Consider the following 24,908-nt stretch of genomic DNA (forward strand, 5'->3'; position numbering starts at 1 on the left):
AAAATTACTTTCTGACCTTAATTGGAAATGCAAAAAACATAGTTTGCTGGAAAATACATTCAATAGCATTTTTCTTGATTTTGGGAGAGAGAGAAAATACCTTCAGCACTTTTGATCTGCCATTTCTGAAAGTGCTCCCAATGTTTGGTGTGTATGGAGATTGGTGTCCCAGAGCATTTACACACACACACACACAGACACTCTCTCCCTCTCCCTCTGTGTGTGTGTGTGTAGCGATGCTGCAAGTTGCTGCGGCATGTTCTGCCTTTGTTTAACCGCCCACTTTCCGGCTCTGCCAGGATGGGGGCTCAGGGTCGGATGTGTTCCTTCAATCGCCTTGTGACTGGAGAGAGAGAGAGACTGAGCGAGCGGGAGGAGGGGAGGGAGGCGCAGGGGACTCACACTGGGAGCTGTCACTTCCAGAAAGCCAGAGAGAGAGAGAGAGAGGGGATTATCAGTAATCCTCCCCCGGGAAGATCACGCTGCACCAACTCGGAAACAGGTAAGAGACCCCCTTTGATAGAAGTTGGTTGCTTCGGTGAGATTGAAATTCGATTTTTTAAAAATCTTAACAAGTGGGCTGCAAATGAATGAAAGTTGACGATTTGGCAGAAGGGGTTTTAAGGGTTAGGCATCCCTAACGATGTGTCAGGGTGTGAGTGGGGGCGATTTCCATGCTGTTTGGGTGAGGTTTTGGGGTGTTTTTGTTTTATTTCTGGTGCGTGTCTGAGAATCAGGATTTATCTGTGTGTGTGTGTGTGAGAGAGAGAGAGGAGGCTCCCTCTCTCACACCAGGCAGCTCTATCTCGCACTCTTCCACACTTGAGGAGTGAGAGAGTGAGTGTGAAGCCGCCGAGGATTCCACATGGGCCAGGAACTTCCCTGATCCCCATTCCGGGTGTACCAGCTCACCTGGCTGCCCTCGCTGTATGTTCTCGGTGAAACGGCTACACACTGACAGGAAGGTGTTAGCCTGGGACTGGTGCCTGTTTGTGTTCCTGCTGACTCTCTGTCAAAGGAACATCCTGTTGTCTTGGATCCTGAATAAGTAAGCCCACAGCTCACCCCTAAACCCCCATCAAAATGGACCCAGGGTTGCCACAGCATTGTTTAACCAAAGGCAAAAAAAAAATTGATATGTAACTGTCCCCTTTTGTATTAAAGCCCGTTTTTAATGTGACATTGTCAACATGATTTGGAAGCAGTTCTGCTGTCTAATGGACTTTTGATTTCTCCTGATTTATACATGGAGTCATAGAACTGTAGAGCACAGAAACAGACCCGCCGATCCAACTCGTCCATGTTGACCAAATACCCAAAATTAATCTAGCCCCATTTGGCCCATATCCCTCAAAACCCTATATAGGAGCAAATTACTGCAGATGCTGGAATCTGTACTGAAAACAGCAAATGCTGGAGATCACAGTGGGTCAGGTAGCACCCATGGAGAGAGAGAGAGAGAGAGAGAGAGAGAGAGCAAGCTAACATTTCAAGTCTAAAGCTAAAAATCACACAACACCAGGTTATAGTCCAACAGGTTTAATTGGAAGCACACTAGCTTTCAAGTCTAGATGTCTCTTTGTTAAAGCTGCAGCTTGTTTCAGCATCTACCAGTTCTCTGGCAGTTCCATGCCCTTCGAGATGCTAAGTCACTGGCTCTGTTACTTTGCTGAAACTAATTACTCAAACTGTTGTGAGAGTTCCTCACAAGAGCTGAGATTTTAACTCCTGAGTGGTACATTTCCACCCCCATTCTCCACCTTTCCAACCATCGATACATTGGCAGAAACATGTTTTCTTTAAAATATTATTTCATTCAGTTTTGCCCCTGCTAAAATGATCATGGTGCTTTCAAGGCATTCCAAGTTTTGTTTCCATGATTTGTTGGTGGGAGTTGGTGTTACTGATGAGTCCAGCATTTGTTGCTCACTCCTAATAACCTTTCACCTGAACAGCTTGGGAGGCCACATTTTTTATTTCCAAAAATAAACTTTACTCATAAAAAATGTACAGTCAGTTCTGCTATAAAGTATCTTTTGTTAACGTGAATTGGCTGTAATGCAATTGGTGAACAGGGAACGCTGTTTCTAAAATGCGAGCTTGTAAAACGTGTGTTGGCTATACCGTGATGAGATCACCAACACTCTAAGTGTTAGTTGTATTTTTGTATAGCGGAGGATCACACAGGAATGCGATTATAGAAGAAATGACTGTATGTACATGCATAGTTACTAAAGCAGTTCAGTTCTATACAGCAACATACGATGAAGAGAAACTAACATTGGAGTTTGACTCTATCCAACAAACAAACCAAAGGCATCGCTTACTTGTGCCAGATCATATTTACATATACTGTATTTAAGGTACTGGGATGGTCCAATAACTGAATGGACCCCCATTTAACTCCAACAAAAAGACCTCAGATACGGATCTTCCTAACTGCACCTTGGGAAGCCACACCTTATAATTAAGGCTGCTCCATATAAACCTAAGAGAGCAATCCCAACTAGCTTTACATCAATCAACCTGCTCAGAGATAGTGATGAAACACTTCTGGAGCAGGAGGGACTTGAACCCAGGACTTGAGCACCACACCAACTCTCATTTAAAGAGTCAAGGTCATTGCTGTAGATTTGTAGGCTGTTGTTGAATGAATAAGTCATGATGATAAAGCTGATTGCATGACTGAGATCAGGAAGAGCTGGATTTGGTCACCTACAGATGTAACCGGAAGTGTGTTACAGGACGTAAAGATGTTGAAGATGCTTATTTTGTTGTAAGCCTTAGGGAATGTGCAGACACCCACAGCCTAAGGCAGCCCAGACTAGTACGTTGTTGTGCAGTTCACACTGTTGGGTTATTGTCCATGGTTGCAGTGGTGGGGGCAAAACTCCAGAGGCAGAAACCTGACATTAAAAGAGACCAAGAGACATAGCTGAAAAGAGAAAACTCCAGAGGCAGGAATAGGACTTCTGAAAGTTTCAAAAGTGTTGCTGGGTAAAATGCTGGAAGAGTCCAGTGGCAAGACAAGACCTCAGGAGACATTGAGGAGAAAGAGGAAATCTAGAAAAGGAGAAGACTTTGACTTGAGTGGATTTGATGTGTTGTTGTCACATGTACCCGGGTACAGTGAAAAGTTTTGTTTTGCGAGCAGTACAGGCAGATTGTAGCAAACAAGGACATACAGGTCACAGATTGCTTAGACATAGTGAGGCTTACAAGGTTACACTGCACAGGAGGTGCACAAATCAATGTCAACATTTGATTTGAAGTTTGAGAGATCCGTTCAGCAGTCTAGTAACAGCGGACAAGAGGCTGGTCTTGAACCTGTTGGTGGGTGTGTTCAAGCTTCTGTATCTTCTGCTCGACAGAATAAGTTCGAAGAGGGTATTACCAGGGATGGGAGGGGTCTTTGATGGTGTTGGTGGCCTTTCCACAACAATAGGAGGTGTAAATGGAGTCACTGGTTTGGAGGTTGGCTTCCGGGATGGTCTGGGCTGTGCACGCAACTTTCTGTAGTTTCTTATGGTTCTGGGCAGAACAGTTGCCGTATCAGGCCGTTATGCACTCAGATAGAATGCTTTCTCTGGTGCACCTGTAAAGGTTAGTGAGGGTCCTTGTAGGCATGCTGAATTTCCTAAGACCTCAGAAAACTGTGACTGCAATAAGGCAGGAAGACTTTAATGGGTAGGAGAAAAAAAAACTGGAAAGCTTCAAAGCCGAGTCACAAGCCAACAATCTTCTGGGAAGTAAAAACAGACAGTTGGAATGCTTCAACAGTAACAAGGAAAAAGGCAAGTCCTCACCAGGTCATTAGGCATAGCAGCTCCAGACTTTATCATTGCCTCAACTATTTGATAATGTGGCAAGCCCACAATGAGGCCAGAGTGGGAGCTCTGAAAGTGGCAATTTCAGTGCTACAGAATGGCTTCAGATTGTGTGCGCCACCAAGTCAGAATGTTTTGATATGCTGTGTTCTGGTAAGGTAACGTGTAAAAGAAAACACTACAGAGCAGTGCATTGATTAAAGCATTCAACACATTGCATTTGCCCTTCCAAAAACAATTTTGTGATAGATTGGGTGCAATTTAAGCAGCAATTTCAGCATTTAAGAGAGTTAATAGTATCCTTTACAATGGATTTATATCATCTAGTCAGATATTATAAGGAGAGGGCTTTGAAGGGGAGTTATTTAGAGACTGTATAGTAGTTGATATCAGGGATGTGAAGTTATTAAACTTGCTCCAATCCAAAAATAACCAGAAAACAGGGTCTATAGTCAGTCAGCACTGTGAGGAAACTTGGGGAATTTCCTGATATGGTCAGATGGATAAATCCATAGATGGCATCATTACCCTCCTAAAAGCCCACTGAAAGAGCAGGAGAAAACATCCTCAGTTATCTTTGGTTATACAAGACATGGCTTGAACCAGAATGTCCACTAGGAGGAGCTAAGTGCACTAGCTGTGGCCAATTGGAGAACTTCAGAGAATATTGTAAACTGACATGACCTCACAAGCGTCCAAAAGGTCTTGTGAAAGGAAAACTAACAGAGAAATGAAAATTATAAAATAAGGAAAAAAGTTAAGACTTTAAAGAAAGAGGCAAAGCATGAAGACAGGATTCTTCAGTGAAGTCAAAGAGAGTCAAAACGGTATCTGGGCCATCAACTGGAGGTACCAAACCTTGAAACAGAATTTCAATGTGACCCAGGAAGAGTTGCTTCAGTGCTGACAGCCAGCTTGTCATAGTTGGAGTCTGACAGAATCAGAACAGCCCACATCAAAATGGAAGCTTCAGGAGGCATTAATCTTCAAGTACATGGGCAAATTACCACAAAGCTGACTCAAAGGATGAAACACCATATGTTTGATGGATTCAGAATATCTCATTATTGAGCAGAAAAGCATGCATTCATCTTTACAAAGAGTGGATACGGCTCTTCAGAACAAATACGGAAGAGAATTTTGACAAAAATTTGCAAAGCTGTTCCAAGGTGTCGGTAAACTGAAGCGAGCAAAGGTAACCTGAGGCAAGTAACAGTTTGATAAGGTCAGGGAACCATGGTTTACTAAAAAAATTGTATCTCTTGTTAAGCAGAAGAAGGAGGCTTATGTGATATTGAGGCGAGATGGTTTAGATGAGGCGACGGAGAGTTACAGAGTAGCTAGAAAGGATTTAAAGAGAGGGTTAACAAGAGCAAGGAGGGGACATGAGCAGTCATTAGCAAGTAGAATAAAGGAGAACCCTAAAGCTTTCTCGAGGTATGTGAGGAATAAAAAGACAACTAGGGTAGGAATAGGGCCTGTCAAAGACAGAAGAGGGAAGTTGTGTGTGGATCCTGTGGAGATTCAAGAGGTGCTAAACGAACATTTCTCATCACTCAGGAAAAGGAGACTATTGTAGAGGAGAAGACTGAGATACGGGCTATTAGACTTGAAAGAATTGAGATTAGTAAGGAGGAGGTGTTATCAATTCTAGAAGGTGTGAAAGTAAATAAGTCCCTTGGGCCAGATGGGATTTTTCTGAGAATTCTCTGGGAAGCTAGTAAGGAGTTGGCCGAGTCTTTGACGTTGATCTTTGAGTCGCCATTGTCTAAAACTTTAGTACCAGAGGATTGGAAGATTGTAAATGTTGTGGCCTTGTTCAAGAAGGGCAGTAGAGATGACCCAGATAATTATAGACCAGTGAACCTAACGTCTGCTGCAGGAAAAGCTTTTGGAAAGGATAATAAGAAAGAGGATTTATAATCATCTCGCAAGCAACAATTTGATTGGAAATAGTCAACATGAATTCGTCAAGGGCAGGTCATGTCTCACAAACCTCATTGAGTTTTTTGAGAAGGTGACCAAGCATGTGGCAGTTGACATGGTATACATGGACTTCAGGAAAGCCTTTGATAAGGTTCCTCATGGTAGGCTACTGGAGAAAATGCGGATGCATGGAATTGAGGGTGATTTAGCAGTTTGAATTAGAAATTGGCTTTCTGTAAGAAGTGTTTGATGGAAAATATTCAGCCCGGAGTCCGGTTACTAGTAGTGTGCCACAAGGATCTGTTTGGGACCACTGCTGTTTGTCATTTTTATAAACGACTTGGACGTAGGCATAAGTTAAAAATCACACAATACCAGGTTATAGTCCAACAGGTTTAATTGGAAGCACTAGCTTTCAGAGCACCAGGACTGGTAAGGGCGTGGAATGCCCTGTCTGCTAATGTAGTTAACTCAGCCACATTAGGGGCATTTAAGCAATCCTTGGATAGGCACATGGATGATGATGGGATAGTGTAGGGTGATAGGACCTTGGTAAGGCCACATTTGGAGTACTGTGTGCAGTTCTGGCCGCCTCATTTTAGGAAAGATGTGGAAGCCTAGAAGAAGGTGCAGAGGAGATTTACCAGGATGTTGCCTGGAATGGAGAATAGGTCGTACGAGGATAGGTTGAACGTGCTAGGCCTTTTCTCATTGGAACGGCGAAGGATGAGGGGTGACTTGATAGAGGTTTATAAGATGATCGAGTAGACAGTCAGAGACTTTTCCCCCAGGTACAACAGAGTGTTACAAGGGTTCATAAATTTAAGGTGAAGGGTGCAAGGTATAGGGGAGATGTCAGGGGTAGGTTCTTTACCCAAAGAGTAGTGGGGGCATGGAATGCGCTGCCTGTGGGAGTGGCAGAGTCAGAATCATTGGTGACCTTTAAGCGGCAATTGGATAGGTACATGGATAGGTGCTTAAGCTAGGACAAATGTTTGGCACAACATCTTTGATAGGCTTAGATTAGTTCACAGGTTGACACTACATCGAGGGCCAAAGGGCTTGTTCTGCGCTGTATTGTTCTATGTTCTATGAGAGTATCACATTTCTCTGCAAGAAGGTGCTAAACCCATATGTTATTGGACTCTGAGGAAGATTCCTCATCCTTAGATGGGAAAAGTAAATTCTCAGTTAGACAGCGTGATTGAAGGTGGAGTTAGGTTGCCTGTGACAGAACTGATAAAAATGATGCTAAAGGCTAGTAAATGTTCCCCAGAAAACTGGAGACCTGACTGGGTGCACATCTCAGTTGAATAAAGTAGTTTGAAGCCTATGGGGTCTGTTGAAGGCAGATCGGCAAAAATGGCAACAAGCAAGTTTTCACAAAACTGGATGTGAACAGTGGGTTTTAACAGATACTCTTGGACCAAGGGTCAAAAGTGCTGACTATTTATAACACCTTCAATGTTTACCATTTAGGATCTATTCTGCACCACAGATTTCCAAAGGGCCATGCTTCGAGTGGAAGGGAAACAGGGAACCATTTAGCAGACGGATGGTTACCACAGAACATGGTAAAATGAAAATGGAACAAGACAAAATGATCAAGGACATGTCATAGGCATTATAAAATGACGGTATTGCCAATGCTGGGAAATGCCAATTCCCTAGAACAATGATTGCTTTTCTGGGGCAGGCTCTGGCCTGGTGGTATTATCGCTGAACTGTTAATCCAGAGACTCGCTCGACTGTTAATCTAGAGACTCGCTGGACTGTTAATCCAGTGACTCACTGGACTGTTAATCCAGTGACTCACTGGACTGTTATTCTAGAGACTCGCTGGACTGTTATTCTAGTGACTCGGTGGACTGTTAATCCAGTGACTCACTGGACTGTTAATCTAGTGACTCGCTGGACTGTTATTCTAGTGACTCGCTGGACTGTTAATCTAGTGACTCGCTGGACTGTTATTCTAGTGACTCGCTGGACTGTTAATCCAGTGACTCACTGGACTGTTAATCTAGTGACTCGCTGGACTGTTATTCTAGTGACTCGCTGGACTGTTAATCTAGTGACTCGCTGGACTGTTATTCTAGTGACTCGCTGGACTGTTATTCTAGTGACTCGCTGGACTGTTATTCTAGAGACTCACTGGACTGTTATTCTAGAGACTCGCTGGACTGTTAATCTAGAGACTCACTGGACTGTTATTCTAGAGACTCACTGGACTGTTAATCTAGTGACTCGCTGGACTGTTATTCTAGAGACTCGGTGGACTGTTAATCCAGTGACTCACTGGACTGTTAATCCAGAGACTCGCTGGACTGTTAATCTAGTGACTCGCTGGACTGTTATTCTAGTGACTCGCTGGACTGTTAATCTAGTGACTCGCTGGACTGTTATTCTAGTGACTCGCTGGACTGTTATTCTAGAGACTCACTGGACTGTTATTCTAGAGACTCGCTGGACTGTTAATCTAGAGACTCACTGGACTGTTATTCTAGAGACTCACTGGACTGTTAATCTAGTGACTCGCTGGACTGTTATTCTAGAGACTCGCTGGACTGTTAATCTAGCGACTCACTGGACTGTTATTCTAGTGACTCGCTGGACTGTTAATCTAGCGACTCGCTGGACTGTTATTCTAGAGACTCACTGGACTGTTAATCCAGTGAGTCACTGGACTGTTAATCTAGAGACTCGGTGGACTTTTTATCCAGTGACTCGATGGACTGTTAATCCAGTGACTCACTGGACTGTTAATCCAGTGCCTCAGTGGACTGTTAATCCAGAGACTCACTAGACTGTTACTCCAGTGAGTCACTGGACTGTTAATCTAGAGACTCACTGGACTGTTATTCTAGTGATTCGCTGGACTGTTAATCTAGCAACTCGATGGACTGTTAATCTAGTGACTCACTGGACTGTTAATCTAGTGACTCACTGGACTGTTATTCCAGAGACTCGATGGACTGTTAATCTAGTGACTCGCTGGACTGTTAATCTAGCGACTCGCTGGACTGTTAATCTAGTGACTCACTGGACTGTTATTCTAGTGACTCACTGGACTGTTATTCTAGTGACACGCTGGACTGTTAATCTAGAGACTCGCTGGACTGTTATTCTAGTGACACGCTGGACTATTAATCTAGTGACTCACTGGACTGTTATTCCAGAGACTCGATGGACTGTTAATCTAGTGACTCGCTGGACTGTTAATCTAGTGACTCACTGGACTGTTATTCTAGTGACTCACTGGACTGTTATTCTAGTGACACGCTGGACTGTTAATCTAGAGACCCGCAGGACTGTTAATCTTGTGACACACTGGACTGTTATTCTAGTGACTCACTGGACTGTTATTCTAGTGACACGCTGGACTGTTAATCTAGAGACTCGCTGGACTGTTATTCTAGAGACTCGCTGGACTGTTAATCTTGTGACACACTGGACTGTTATTCTAGTGACTCACTAGACTGTTATTCTAGTGACACGCTGGACTGTTAATCTAGCGACTCGCTGGACTGTTAATCTAGAGACTCGCTGGACTGTTAATCTAGTGACTCACTGGACTGTCATTCCAGAGACTCGATGGACTGTTAATCTAGCGACTCGCTGGACTGTTATTCTAGTGACTCACTGGACTGTTATTCTAGTGACACGCTGGACTGTTAATCTAGAGACTCGCTGGACTGTTAATCTTGTGACACACTGGACTGTTATTCTAGAGACTCGCTGGACTGTTAATCTAGTGACACACTGGACTGTTATTCTAGAGACTCGCTGGACTGTTAATCTAGTGACACACTGGACTGTTATTCTAGTGACTCGCTGGACTGTTAATCTTGTGACACACTGGACTGTTATTCTAGCGACTCGCTGGACTGTTAATCTAGCGACTCGCTGGACTGTTAATCTAGAGACTCGCTGGACTGTTAATCTTGTGACACACTGGACTGTTAATCCAGTGACTCGCTGGACTGTTAATCCAGAGACTCGGTGGACTGTTAATCTAGTTACTCGGTGGACTGTTATTCTAGTGACTCGCTGGACTGTTATTCTAGTGACTCACTGGACTGTTAATCTAGTGACTCGATGGACTGTTAATCTAGCGACTCGCTGGACTGTTAATTTAGTGACTCACTGGACTGTTAATCTAGAGACTCGCTGGACTGTTAATCCAGTGCCTCGCTGGGCTGTTAATCCAGTGACTCGCTGGGCTGTTAATCAACAGACTCGGTGGACTGTTATTCTAGAAACTCACTGGGCTGTTAATCCAGTGACTCACTGGACTGTTAATCTAGAGACTCGCTGTACTGTTAATCCAGTGACTCGCTGGACTGTTAATCCAGTGCCTCGCTGGGCTGTTAATCCAGTGACTCGCTGGGCTGTTAATCTACAGACTTGGTGGACTGTTATTCTAGAAACTCACTGGACTGTTAATCCAGAGACTCGCTGGACTGTTATTCTAGTGACTCACTGGACTGTTAATCCAGTGACTCACTGGACTGTTAATCCAGTGACTCACTGGACTGTTATTCGAGGGACTCGCTGGACTGTTAATCTAGTGACTCACTGGACTGTTAATCCAGAGACTCGCTGGACTGCTATTCTAGTGACTCGCTGGACTGTTAATCCAGTGACTCACTGGACTGTTAATCTAGAGACTCGCTGAACTGTTATTCTAGAGACTCGCTGGACTGTTAATCTAGTGACTCGCTGGACTGTTAATCTGGAGACTCGCTGGACTGTTAATCTAGTGACTCGCTGGACTGTTAATCTAGTGACTCGCTGGACTGTTAATCTAGTGACTCGCTGGACTGTTAATCTAGTAACTCGCTGGACTGCTATTCTAGTGACTCGCTGGACTGTTAATCTAGTGACTCGCTGGACTGTTAATCCAGTGACTCGCTGGACTGTTAATCTAGTGACTCGCTGGACTGTTAATCTAGTGACTTGCTGGACTGTTAATCCAGTGACTCGCTGGACTGTTAATCTAGTGACTCGCTGGACTGTTAATCTGGAGACTCGCTGGGCTGTTAATCCAGTGACTCGCTGGACTGTTAATCTAGTGACTCGCTGGACTGTTAATCTGGAGACTCGCTGGGCTGTTAATCTAGTGACTCGCTGGACTGTTAATCTGGAGACTCGCTGGGCTGTTAATCTAGAGACTCGCTGGACTGTTATTATAGAGACTCGCTGGACTGTTAATCCCGTGACTCGCTGGACTGTTATTCTAGAGACTCGCTGGACTGTTAATCTAGAGACTCGCTGGACTGTTAATCAAGAGACTCGCTGGACTGTTAATCTTGTGACACACTGGACTGTTATTCTAGTGACTCACTGGACTGTTATTCTAGTGACACGCTGGACTGTTAATCTAGCGACTCACTGGACTGTTATTCTAGTGACACGCTGGACTGTTAATCTAGAGACTCGCTGGACTGTTAATCTTGTGACACACTGGACTGTTATTCTAGTGACTCACTGGACTGTTATTCTAGTGACACGCTGGACTGTTAATCTAGCGACTCGCTGGACTGTTAATCTAGAGACTCGCTGGACTGTTAATCTAGTGACTCACTGGACTGTTAATCTAGAGACTCGCTGGACTGTTAATCTAGAGACTCGCTGGACTGTTAATCTAGTGACTCACTGGACTGTTATTCTAGCGACTCGCTGGACTGTTAATCTAGCGACTCGCTGGACTGTTATTCTAGTGACTCGCTGGACTGTTATTCTAGTGACACGCTGGACTGTTAATCTAGAGACTCACTGGACTGTTAATCTTGTGACACACTGGACTGTTATTCTAGAGACTCGCTGGACTGTTAATCTTGTGACACACTGGACTGTTATTCTAGCGACTCGCTGGACTGTTAATCTAGCGACTCGCTGGACTGTTAATCTAGAGACTCGCTGGACTGTTAATCTTGTGACACACTGGACTGTTAATCTAGAGACTCGCTGCACTGTTAATCCAGTGACTCGCTGGACTGTTAATCCAGAGACTCGGTGGACTGTTAATCTAGTTACTCACTGGACTGTTATTCTTGTGACACACCGGACTGTTAATCTAGAGACTCGGTGGACTGTTATTCCAGTGACTCGCTGGACTTTTATTCTAGTGACTCACTGGACTGTTAATCTAGTGACTCGATGGACTGTTAATCTAGCGACTCGCTGGACTGTTAATTTAGTGACTCACTGGACTGTTAATCTAGAGACTCGCTGGACTGTTAATCCAGTGCCTCACTGGGCTGTTAATCCAGTGACTCGCTGGGCTGTTAATCAACAGACTCGGTTGACTGTTATTCTAGAAACTCACTGGGCTGTTAATCCAGTGACTCACTGGACTGTTAATCTAGAGACTCGCTGTACTGTTATTCTAGTGACTCACTGGACTGTTAATCTACAGACTTGGTGGACTGTTATTCTAGAAACTCACTGGACTGTTAATCCAGAGACTCGCTGGACTGTTATTCTAGTGACTCGCTGGACTGTTAATCCAGTGACTCACTGGACTGTTAATCCAGTGACTCACTGGACTGTTATTCGAGGGACTCGCTGCACTGTTAATCCAGTGACTCGCTGGACTGTTAATCCAGTGACTCACTGGACTGTTAATCTAGAGACTCGCTGGACTGTTAATCTAGTGACTCACTGGACTGTAATTCTAGTGACACGCTGGACTGTTATTCTAGAGACTCGCTGGACTGTTAATCTAGTGACTCACTGGACTGTAATTCTAGTGACTTGCTGGACTGTTATTCTAGTGACTCGCTGGACTGTTAATCCAGTGACTCACTGGACTGTTAATCCAATGACTCACTGGACAGTTATTCTAGAGACTCGCTGGACTGTTATTCTAGAGACTCACTGGACTGTTATTCTAGAGACTCGCTGGACTGTTAATCCAATAACTCACTGGACTGTTAATCCAGTGACTCACTGGACTGTTAATCCAGTGCCTCAGTGGACTGGTAATCCATAGACGCACCTGACTGTTAATCTACTGACTCACTGGACTGTAAATCTAGTGACTCGCTGGACTGTTAATCTAGTGACTCGCTGGACTGTTATTCTAGCGACTCGCTGGACTGTTAATTTAGTGACTCACTGGACTGTTAATCTAGTGACTCGCTGGACTGTTAATCTAGCGACTTGCTGGACTGTTAATCTACAGACTCGCTGGACTGTTAATCCCGTGACTCGCTGGACTGTTAATCTAGTGACTCGCTGGACTGTTAATCTAGTGACTCGCTGGACTGTTAATCTACAGACTCGCTGGACTGTTAATCTAGTGACTCGCTGGACTGTTAATCCAGTGACTCGCTGGACTGTTAATCCAGTGACTCGCTGGACTGTTAATCTGGAGACTCACTGGGCTGTTAATCCAGTGACTCGCTGGACTGTTAATCTGGAGACTCGCTGGACTGTTAATCCAGTGACTCAGTGGACTGTTAATCTAATGATTTGCTGGAATGTTAATCTAGAGACTCACTGGACTGTTATTCTAGTGACTCACTGGACTGTTATTCTAGTGACTCACTGGACTGTTAATCTAGTGACTCACTGGACTGTTATTCTAGCGACTCGCAGGACTGTTATTATAGAGACTCACTGGACTGTTAATCTAGAGACTTGCTGGACTGTTAATCTGGAGACTCGCTGGGCTGTTAATCTGGAGACTCGCTGGGCTGTTAATCTAGTGACTCGCTGGACTGTTAATCTGGAGACTCGCTGGACTGTTATTATAGAGACTCGCTGGACTGTTAATCCCGTGACTCGCTGGACTGTTATTCTAGAGACTCGCTGGACTGTTAATCTCGTGACTCGCTGGACAGTTATTATAGAGACTCGCTGTACTGTTAATCCAGTGCCTCGCTGGACTGTTAATCTAGTGACTCGCTGGACAGTTATTATAGAGACTCGCTGTACTGTTAATCCAGTGCCTCGCTGGACTGTTAATCTAGTGACTCGCTGGACTGTTAATCTACAGACTCGCTGGACTGTTAATCTAGTGACTCGCTGGACTGTTAATCCAGTGACTCGCTGGACTGTTAATCCAGTGACTCGCTGGACTGTTAATCTGGAGACTCGCTGGGCTGTTAATCCAGTGACTCGCTGGACTGTTAATCTAGTGACTCGCTGGACTGTTAATCTGGAGACTCGCTGGGCTGTTAATCTAGTGACTCGCTGGACTGTTAATCTGGAGACTCGCTGGACTGTTATTATAGAGACTCGCTGGACTGTTAATCCCGTGACTCGCTGGACTGTTATTCTAGAGACTCGCTGGACTGTTAATCTCGTGACTCGCTGGACAGTTATTATAGAGACTCGCTGTACTGTTAATCCAGTGCCTCGCTGGACTGTTAATCTAGTGACTCGCTGGACAGTTATTATAGAGACTCGCTGTACTGTTAATCCAGTGCCTCGCTGGACTGTTAATCTAGTGACTCGCTGGACAGTTATTATAGAGACTCGCTGTACTGTTAATCCAGTGCCTCGCTGGACTGTTAATCCAGTGCCTCGCTGGACTGTTAATCCAGAGACTCACTGGACAGTTATTATAGAGACTCGCTGTACTGTTAATCGAGTGACTTGCTGGACTGTTAATCTAGTGAATCGCTGGACTGTTAATCCAGAGACTCACTAGACTGTTAATCCAGTGAGTCACTGGACTGTTAATCTAGAGACTCGCTGGACTGTTAATCTAGTGACTCAGTGGACTGTTAATCTAATGATTTTCTGGAATGTTAATCTAGAGACTCACTGGACTGTTATTCTAGTGACTCACTAGACTGTTAATCCAGTGAGTCACTGGACTGTTAATCTAGAGACTCGCTGGACTGTTAATCTAGTGACTCAGTGGACTGTTAATCTAATGATTTGCTGGAATGTTAATCTAGTGACTCACTGGACTGTTAATCCAGTGACTCACTGGACTGTTAATCCAGTGACTCACTGGACTGTTATTCGAGGGACTCGCTGGACTGTTAATCTAGTGACTCACTGGACTGTTAATCCAGAGACTCGCTGGACTGCTATTCTAGTGACTCGCTGGACTGTTAATCCAGTGACTCACTGGACTGTTAATCTAGAGACTCGCTGAACTGTTATTCTAGAGACTCGCTGGACTGTTAATCTAGTGACTCGCTGGACTGTTAATCTGGAGACTCGCTGGACTGTTAATCTAGTGACTCGCTGGACTGTTAATCTAGTGACTCGCTGGACTGTTAATCTAGTGACTCGCTGGACTGCTATTCTAGTGACTCGCTGGACTGTTAATCTAGTGACTCGCTGGACTGTTAATCCAGTGACTCGCTGGACTGTTAATCTAGTGACTCGCTGGACTGTTAATCTAGTGACTTGCTGGACTGTTAATCCAGTGACTCGCTGGACTGTTAATCTAGTGACTCGCTGGACTGTTAATCTGGAGACTCGCTGGGCTGTTAATCCAGTGACTCGCTGGACTGTTAATCTAGTGACTCGCTGGACTGTTAATCTGGAGACTCGCTGGGCTGTTAATCTAGTGACTCGCTGGACTGTTAATCTGGAGACTCGCTGGGCTGTTAATCTAGAGACTCGCTGGACTGTTATTATAGAGACTCGCTGGACTGTTAATCCCGTGACTCGCTGGACTGTTATTCTAGAGACTCGCTGGACTGTTAATCTAGAGACTCGCTGGACTGTTAATCAAGAGACTCGCTGGACTGTTAATCTTGTGACACACTGGACTGTTATTCTAGTGACTCACTGGACTGTTATTCTAGTGACACGCTGGACTGTTAATCTAGCGACTCACTGGACTGTTATTCTAGTGACACGCTGGACTGTTAATCTAGAGACTCGCTGGACTGTTAATCTTGTGACACACTGGACTGTTATTCTAGTGACTCACTGGACTGTTATTCTAGTGACACGCTGGACTGTTAATCTAGCGACTCGCTGGACTGTTAATCTAGCGACTCGCTGGACTGTTAATCTAGAGACTCGCTGGACTGTTAATCTTGTGACACACTGGACTGTTAATCTAGAGACTCGCTGCACTGTTAATCCAGTGTCTCGCTGGACTGTTAATCCAGAGACTCGGTGGACTGTTAATCTAGTTACTCAGTGGACTGTTATTCTTGTGACACACCGGACTGTTAATCTAGAGACTCGGTGGACTGTTATTCTAGTGACTCGCTGAACTTTTATTCTAGTGACTCACTGGACTGTTAATCTAGTGACTCGATGGACTGTTAATCTAGCGACTCGCTGGACTGTTAATTTAGTGACTCACTGGACTGTTAATCTAGAGACTCGCTGGACTGTTAATCCAGTGCCTCACTGGGCTGTTAATCCAGTGACTCGCTGGGCTGTTAATCAACAGACTCGGTTGACTGTTATTCTAGAAACTCACTGGGCTGTTAATCCAGTGACTCACTGGACTGTTAATCTAGAGACTCGCTGTACTGTTATTCTAGTGACTCGCTGGACTGTTAATCTACAGACTTGGTGGACTGTTATTCTAGAAACTCACTGGACTGTTAATCCAGAGACTCGCTGGACTGTTATTCTAGTGACTCGCTGGACTGTTAATCCAGTGACTCACTGGACTGTTAATCCAGTGACTCACTGGACTGTTATTCTAGCGACTCGCTGGACTGTTAATCTAGCGACTCGCTGGACTGTTATTCTAGTGACTCGCTGGACTGTTATTCTAGTGACACGCTGGACTGTTAATCTAGAGACTCACTGGACTGTTAATCTTGTGACACACTGGACTGTTATTCTAGAGACTCGCTGGACTGTTAATCTTGTGACACACTGGACTGTTATTCTAGCGACTCGCTGGACTGTTAATCTAGCGACTCGCTGGACTGTTAATCTAGAGACTCGCTGGACTGTTAATCTTGTGACACACTGGACTGTTAATCTAGAGACTCGCTGCACTGTTAATCCAGTGACTCGCTGGACTGTTAATCCAGAGACTCGGTGGACTGTTAATCTAGTTACTCACTGGACTGTTATTCTTGTGACACACCGGACTGTTAATCTAGAGACTCGGTGGACTGTTATTCTAGTGACTCGCTGGACTTTTATTCTAGTGACTCACTGGACTGTTAATCTAGTGACTCGATGGACTGTTAATCTAGCGACTCGCTGGACTGTTAATTTAGTGACTCACTGGACTGTTAATCTAGAGACTCGCTGGACTGTTAATCCAGTGCCTCACTGGGCTGTTAATCCAGTGACTCGCTGGGCTGTTAATCAACAGACTCGGTTGACTGTTATTCTAGAAACTCACTGGGCTGTTAATCCAGTGACTCACTGGACTGTTAATCTAGAGACTCGCTGTACTGTTAATCTACAGACTTGGTGGACTGTTATTCTAGAAACTCACTGGACTGTTAATCCAGAGACTCGCTGGACTGTTATTCTAGTGACTCGCTGGACTGTTAATCCAGTGACTCACTGGACTGTTAATCCAGTGACTCACTGGACTGTTATTCGAGGGACTCGCTGCACTGTTAATCCAGTGACTCGCTGGACTGTTAATCCAGTGACTCACTGGACTGTTAATCTAGAGACTCGCTGGACTGTTAATCTAGTGACTCACTGGACTGTAATTCTAGTGACACGCTGGACTGTTATTCTAGAGACTCGCTGGACTGTTAATCTAGTGACTCACTGGACTGTAATTCTAGTGACTTGCTGGACTGTTATTCTAGTGACTCGCTGGACTGTTAATCCAGTGACTCACTGGACTGTTAATCCAATGACTCACTGGACAGTTATTCTAGAGACTCGCTGGACTGTTATTCTAGAGACTCACTGGACTGTTATTCTAGAGACTCGCTGGACTGTTAATCCAATGACTCACTGGACTGTTAATCCAGTGACTCACTGGACTGTTAATCCAGTGCCTCAGTGGACTGGTAATCCATAGACGCACTAGACTGTTAATCTACTGACTCACTGGACTGTTATTCTAGCGACTCGCTGGACTGTTAATTTAGTGACTCACTGGACTGTTAATCTAGAGACTCGCTTGACTGTTAATCCAGTGACACGCTGGACTGTTAATCTAGCGACTTGCTGGACTGTTAATCTACTGACTCGCTGGACTGTTAATCCAGAGACTCACTGGACTGTTAATCTAGTGACTCGCTGGACTGTTAATCTAGTGACTCGCTGGACTGTTAATCTGGAGACTCGCTGGACTGTTAATCTAGTGACTCGCTGGACTGTTAATCTAGTGACTCGCTGGACTGTTAATCTACAGACTCGCTGGACTGTTAATCTAGTGACTCGCTGGACTGTTAATCCAGTGACTCGCTGGACTGTTAATCCAGTGACTCGCTGGACTGTTAATCTGGAGACTCGCTGGGCTGTTAATCCAGTGACTCGCTGGACTGTTAATCTGGAGACTCGCTGGACTGTTAATCCAGTGACTCAGTGGACTGTTAATCTAATGATTTGCTGGAATGTTAATCTAGAGACTCACTGGACTGTTATTCTAGTGACTCACTGGACTGTTATTCTAGTGACTCACTGGACTGTTAATCTAGTGACTCACTGGACTGTTATTCTAGCGACTCGCAGGACTGTTATTATAGAGACTCACTGGACTGTTAATCTAGAGACTTGCTGGACTGTTAATCTGGAGACTCGCTGGGCTGTTAATCTGGAGACTCGCTGGGCTGTTAATCTAGTGACTCGCTGGACTGTTAATCTGGAGACTCGCTGGACTGTTAATATAGAGACTCGCTGGACTGTTAATCCCGTGACTCGCTGGACTGTTATTCTAGAGACTCGCTGGACTGTTAATCTCGTGACTCGCTGGACAGTTATTATAGAGACTCGCTGTACTGTTAATCCAGTGCCTCGCTGGACTGTTAATCTAGTGACTCGCTGGACAGTTATTATAGAGACTCGCTGTACTGTTAATCCAGTGCCTCGCTGGACTGTTAATCTAGTGACTCGCTGGACTGTTAATCTAGTGACTCGCTGGACTGTTAATCCAGTGACTCGCTGGACTGTTAATCCAGTGACTCGCTGGACTGTTAATCTGGAGACTCGCTGGGCTGTTAATCCAGTGACTCGCTGGACTGTTAATCTAGTGACTCGCTGGACTGTTAATCTGGAGACTCGCTGGGCTGTTAATCTAGTGACTCGCTGGACTGTTAATCTGGAGACTCGCTGGACTGTTATTATAGAGACTCGCTGGACTGTTAATCCCGTGACTCGCTGGACTGTTATTCTAGAGACTCGCTGGACTGTTAATCTCGTGACTCGCTGGACAGTTATTATAGAGACTCGCTGTACTGTTAACCCAGTGCCTCGCTGGACTGTTAATCTAGTGACTCGCTGGACAGTTATTATAGAGACTCGCTGTACTGTTAATCCAGTGCCTCGCTGGACTGTTAATCTAGTGACTCGCTGGACAGTTATTATAGAGACTCGCTGTACTGTTAATCCAGTGCCTCGCTGGACTGTTAATCCAGTGCCTCGCTGGACTGTTAATCCAGAGACTCACTGGACAGTTATTATAGAGACTCGCTGTACTGTTAATCGAGTGACTTGCTGGACTGTTAATCTAGTGAATCGCTGGACTGTTAATCCAGAGACTCACTAGACTGTTAATCCAGTGAGTCACTGGACTGTTAATCTAGAGACTCGCTGGACTGTTAATCTAGTGACTCAGTGGACTGTTAATCTAATGATTTGCTGGAATGTTAATCTAGAGACTCACTGGACTGTTATTCTAGTGACTCACTAGACTGTTAATCCAGTGAGTCACTGGACTGTTAATCTAGAGACTCGCTGGACTGTTAATCTAGTGACTCAGTGGACTGTTAATCTAATGATTTGCTGGAATGTTAATCTAGAGACTCACTGGACTGTTATTCTAGTGACTCACTAGACTGTTAATCCAGTGAGTCACTGGACTGTTAATCTAGAGACTCGCTGGACTGTTAATCTAGTGACTCAGTGGACTGTTAATCTAATGATTTGCTGGAATGTTAATCGAGAGACTCACTGGACTGTTATTCTAGTGACTCACTGGACTGTTATTCTAGTGACTCACTGGACTGTTAATCTAGAGACTCACTGGACTGTTATTCTAGTGACTCACTGGACTGTTATTCTAGCGACTCGCAGGACTGTTATTATAGAGACTCACTGGACTGTTAATCTAGAGACTTGCTGGACTGTTAATCTAGCGACTCGCTGGACTGTTAATCTAGAGACTCGCTGGATTGTTAATCATGTGACAAACTGGACTGTTAATCCAGTGCCTCGCTGGACTGTTAATCCAGAGACTCGCTGGACAGTTATTATAGAGACTCGCTGGACTGTTATTCTAGTGACTCACTGGACTGTTATTCTAGTGACTCACTGGACTGTTAATCTAGAGACTCAATGGACTGTTATTCTAGTGACTCACTGGTCTGTTATTCTAGCGACTCGCAGGACTGTTATTATAGAGACTCACTGGACTGTTAATCTAGTGACTCAGTGGACTGTTAATCTAATGATTTGCTGGAATGTTAATCTAGAGACTCACTGGACTGTTATTCTAGTGACTCACTGGACTGTTAATCTAGTGACTCACTGGACTGTTATTCTAGCGACTCGCAGGACTGTTATTATAGAGACTCACTGGACTGTTAATCTAGAGACTTGCTGGACTGTTAATCTAGCGACTCGCTGGACTGTTAATCTAGAGACTCGCTGGATTGTTAATCATGTGACACACTGGACTGTTAATCCAGTGCCTCGCTGGACTGTTAATCCAGAGACTCGCTGCACTGTTAATCCAGTGCCTCGCTGGACTGTTAATCCAGAGACTCACTGGACAGTTATTATAGAGACTCGCTGTACTGTTAATCGAGTGACTTGCTAGACTGTTAATCTAGAGACTTGCTGGACTGTTAATCCAGAGACTCGCTGGACTGTTAATCGAGACACTCGCTGGACTGTCAATCCAGTGACACGCTGGACTGTTAATCCAGTGACTCACTGGACTGTTAATCCAGTGAATCGCTGGACTGTTAATCCAGAGACTCACTAGACTGTTAATCCAGTGAGTCTCTGGACTGTTAATCCAGTGACTCACTGGACTGTTATTCGAGGGACTCGCTGGACTGTTAATCCAGAGACTCGCTGGACTGCTATTCTAGTGACTCTCTGGACTGTTAATCCAGTGACTCACTGGACTGTTAATCTAGAGACTCGCTGAACTGATATTCTAGAGACTCGCTGGACTGTTAATCTAGTGACTCACTGGACTGTTAATCTAGTGACTCACTGGACTGTAATTCTAGTGACACGCTGGACTGTTATTCTAGCGACTCGCTGGACTGTTAATCTAGTGACTCACTGGACTGTTATTCTAGAGATTTGCTGGACTGTTATTCTAGTGACTCGCTGGACTGTTAATCTAGTGACTCGCTGGACTGTTAATCCAGTGACTCGCTGGACTGTTAATCCAGTGACTCGCTGGACTGTTAATCTGGAGACTCGCTGGGCTGTTAATCCAGTGACTCGCTGGACTGTTAATCTAGTGACTCGCTGGACTGTTAATCTGGAGACTCGCTGGGCTGTTAATCTAGTGACTCGCTGGACTGTTAATCTGGAGACTCGCTGGACTGTTATTATAGAGACTCGCTGGACTGTTAATCCCGTGACTCGCTGGACTGTTATTCTAGAGACTCGCTGGACTGTTAATCTCGTGACTCGCTGGACAGTTATTATAGAGACTCGCTGTACTGTTAACCCAGTGCCTCGCTGGACTGTTAATCTAGTGACTCGCTGGACAGTTATTATAGAGACTCGCTGTACTGTTAATCCAGTGCCTCGCTGGACTGTTAATCTAGTGACTCGCTGGACAGTTATTATAGAGACTCGCTGTACTGTTAATCCAGTGCCTCGCTGGACTGTTAATCCAGTGCCTCGCTGGACTGTTAATCCAGAGACTCACTGGACAGTTATTATAGAGACTCGCTGTACTGTTAATCGAGTGACTTGCTGGACTGTTAATCTAGTGAATCGCTGGACTGTTAATCCAGAGACTCACTAGACTGTTAATCCAGTGAGTCACTGGACTGTTAATCTAGAGACTCGCTGGACTGTTAATCTAGTGACTCAGTGGACTGTTAATCTAATGATTTGCTGGAATGTTAATCTAGAGACTCACTGGACTGTTATTCTAGTGACTCACTAGACTGTTAATCCAGTGAGTCACTGGACTGTTAATCTAGAGACTCGCTGGACTGTTAATCTAGTGACTCAGTGGACTGTTAATCTAATGATTTGCTGGAATGTTAATCTAGAGACTCACTGGACTGTTATTCTAGTGACTCACTAGACTGTTAATCCAGTGAGTCACTGGACTGTTAATCTAGAGACTCGCTGGACTGTTAATCTAGTGACTCACTGGACTGTTAATCTAGAGACTCACTGGACTGTTATTCTAGTGACTCACTGGACTGTTATTCTAGCGACTCGCAGGACTGTTATTATAGAGACTCACTGGACTGTTAATCTAGTGACTCAGTGGACTGTTAATCTAATGATTTGCTGGAATGTTAATCTAGAGACTCACTGGACTGTTATTCTAGTGACTCACTGGACTGTTATTCTAGTGACTCACTGGACTGTTAATCTAGTGACTCACTGGACTGTTATTCTAGCGACTCGCAGGACTGTTATTATAGAGACTCACTGGACTGTTAATCTAGAGACTTGCTGGACTGTTAATCTAGCGACTCGCTGGACTGTTAATCTAGAGACTCGCTGGATTGTTAATCATGTGACACACTGGACTGTTAATCCAGTGCCTCGCTGGACTGTTAATCCAGAGACTCGCTGGACAGTTATTATAGAGACTCGCTGGACTGTTATTCTAGTGACTCACTGGACTGTTATTCTAGTGACTCACTGGACTGTTAATCTAGAGACTCAATGGACTGTTATTCTAGTGACTCACTGGACTGTTATTCTAGCGACTCGCAGGACTGTTATTATAGAGACTCACTGGACTGTTAATCTAGTGACTCAGTGGACTGTTAATCTAATGATTTGCTGGAATGTTAATCTAGAGACTCACTGGACTGTTATTCTAGTGACTCACTGGACTGTTAATCTAGTGACTCACTGGACTGTTATTCTAGCGACTCGCAGGACTGTTATTATAGAGACTCACTGGACTGTTAATCTAGAGACTTGCTGGACTGTTAATCTAGCGACTCGCTGGACTGTTAATCTAGAGACTCGCTGGATTGTTAATCATGTGACACACTGGACTGTTAATCCAGTGCCTCGCTGGACTGTTAGTCCAGAGACTCGCTGCACTGTTAATCCAGTGCCTCGCTGGACTGTTAATCCAGAGACTCACTGGACAGTTATTATAGAGACTCGCTGTACTGTTAATCGAGTGACTTGCTGGACTGTTAATCTAGAGACTTGCTGGACTGTTAATCCAGAGACTCGCTGGACTGTTAATAGAGACACTCGCTGGACTGTCAATCCAGTGACACGCTGGACTGTTAATCCAGTGACTCACTGGACTGTTAATCCAGTGAATCGCTGGACTGTTAATCCAGAGACTCACTAGACTGTTAATCCAGTGAGTCACTGGACTGTTAATCCAGTGACTCACTGGACTGTTATTCGAGGGACTCGCTGGACTGTTAATCCAGAGACTCGCTGGACTGCTATTCTAGTGACTCGCTGGACTGTTAATCCAGTGACTCACTGGACTGTTAATCTAGAGACTCGCTGAACTGATATTCTAGAGACTCGCTGGACTGTTAATCTAGTGACTCACTGGACTGTTAATCTAGTGACTCACTGGACTGTAATTCTAGTGACACGCTGGACTGTTATTCTAGCGACTCGCTGGACTGTTAATCTAGTGACTCACTGGACTGTTATTCTAGAGATTTGCTGGACTGTTATTCTAGTGACTCGCTGGACTGTTAATCCAGTGACTCACTGGACTGTTAATCCAATGACTCACTGGACAGTTATTCTAGAGACTCGCTGGACTGTTAATCCAGTGACTCACTGGACTGTTAATCCAGTGACTCACTGGACTGTTAATCCAGTGACTCACAGGACTGTTAATCCAGTGCCTCAGTGGACTGGTAATCCATAGACGCACTAGACTGTTAATCTAGTGACTCGCTGGACTGTTAATCTAGTGACTCGCTGGACTGTTAATCCAGTGACTCACTGGACTGTTATTCTAGAGACTCGCTGGACTGTTAATCTAGTGACTCGCTGGACTGTTAATCCAGTGACTCACTGGACTGTTATTCTAGAGACTCGCTGGACTGTTATTCTAGAGACTCGCTGGACTGTTAATCCAGTGCCTCAGTGGACTGGTAATCCATAGACGCACTAGACTGTTAATCTACTGACTCACTGGACTGTTAATCTAGAGACTCGATGGACTGTTAATCTACTGACTCACTGGACTGTTAATCTAGAGACTCGATGGACTGTTAATCTAGAGACTCGCTGGACTGTTATTCTAGCGACTCGCTGGACTGTTAATTTAGTGACTCACTGGACTGTTAATCTAGAGACTCGCTTGACTGTTAATCCAGTGACATGCTGGACTGTTAATCTAGCGACTTGCTGGACTGTTAATCTACTGACTCACTGGACTGTTAATCTAGTGACTCGCTGGACTGTTATTCTAGTGACTCACTGGACTGTTAATCCAGAGACTCACTGGACTGTTAATCTAGAGACTCGCTGGGCTGTTAATCCAGTGACTCACTGGACTGTTAATCTACAGACTCGCTGGGCTGTTAATTTAGTGACTCGCTGGACTGTTAATCTAGAGACTCGCTTGACTGTTAATCCAGTGACATGCTGGACTGTTAATCTAGCGACTTGCTGGACTGTTAATCTACTGACTCACTGGACTGTTAATCTAGTGACTCACTGGACTGTTAATCCAGAGACTCACTGGACTGTTAATCTACAGACTCACTGGACTGTTAATCTACAGACTCGCTGGGCTGTTAATCCAGTGACTCGCTGGACTGTTAATCTAGTGACTCGCTGGACTGTTAATCTGGAGACTCGCTGGACTGTTATTATAGAGACTCGCTGGACTGTTAATCCCGTGACTCGCTGGACTGTTAT

The 24,908-nt window shown here is 44.7% G+C and overlaps 1 protein-coding gene across 3 annotated transcripts in view; it reads left to right on the top strand.

The window, feature by feature from the left end:
• Positions 1 to 360: 360 nt before the first annotated feature.
• Positions 361 to 24,908, top strand: part of LOC148151360 (putative G protein-coupled receptor 139) — a 127,844-nt gene continuing 103,296 nt past the window's right edge. For 2 of the 3 annotated variants that reach the window (XM_087983904.1, XM_087983900.1), the window contains exon 1: positions 366 to 502. The gene's annotated coding sequence lies outside the window, so the exon portion shown is untranslated. Of the gene's footprint in view, positions 503 to 24,908 lie in introns of all 3 variants that reach the window. The other variant, XM_087983893.1, reaches the window with a different exon arrangement.

The sequence above is a fragment of the Chiloscyllium plagiosum genome, unplaced genomic scaffold (genome assembly GCF_037043375.1).
Source record: "Chiloscyllium plagiosum isolate Xiang-an unplaced genomic scaffold, Cpla_swu_hap1 HiC_scaffold_3, whole genome shotgun sequence".
Taxonomy (NCBI): Eukaryota; Metazoa; Chordata; class Chondrichthyes; order Orectolobiformes; family Hemiscylliidae; genus Chiloscyllium; species Chiloscyllium plagiosum.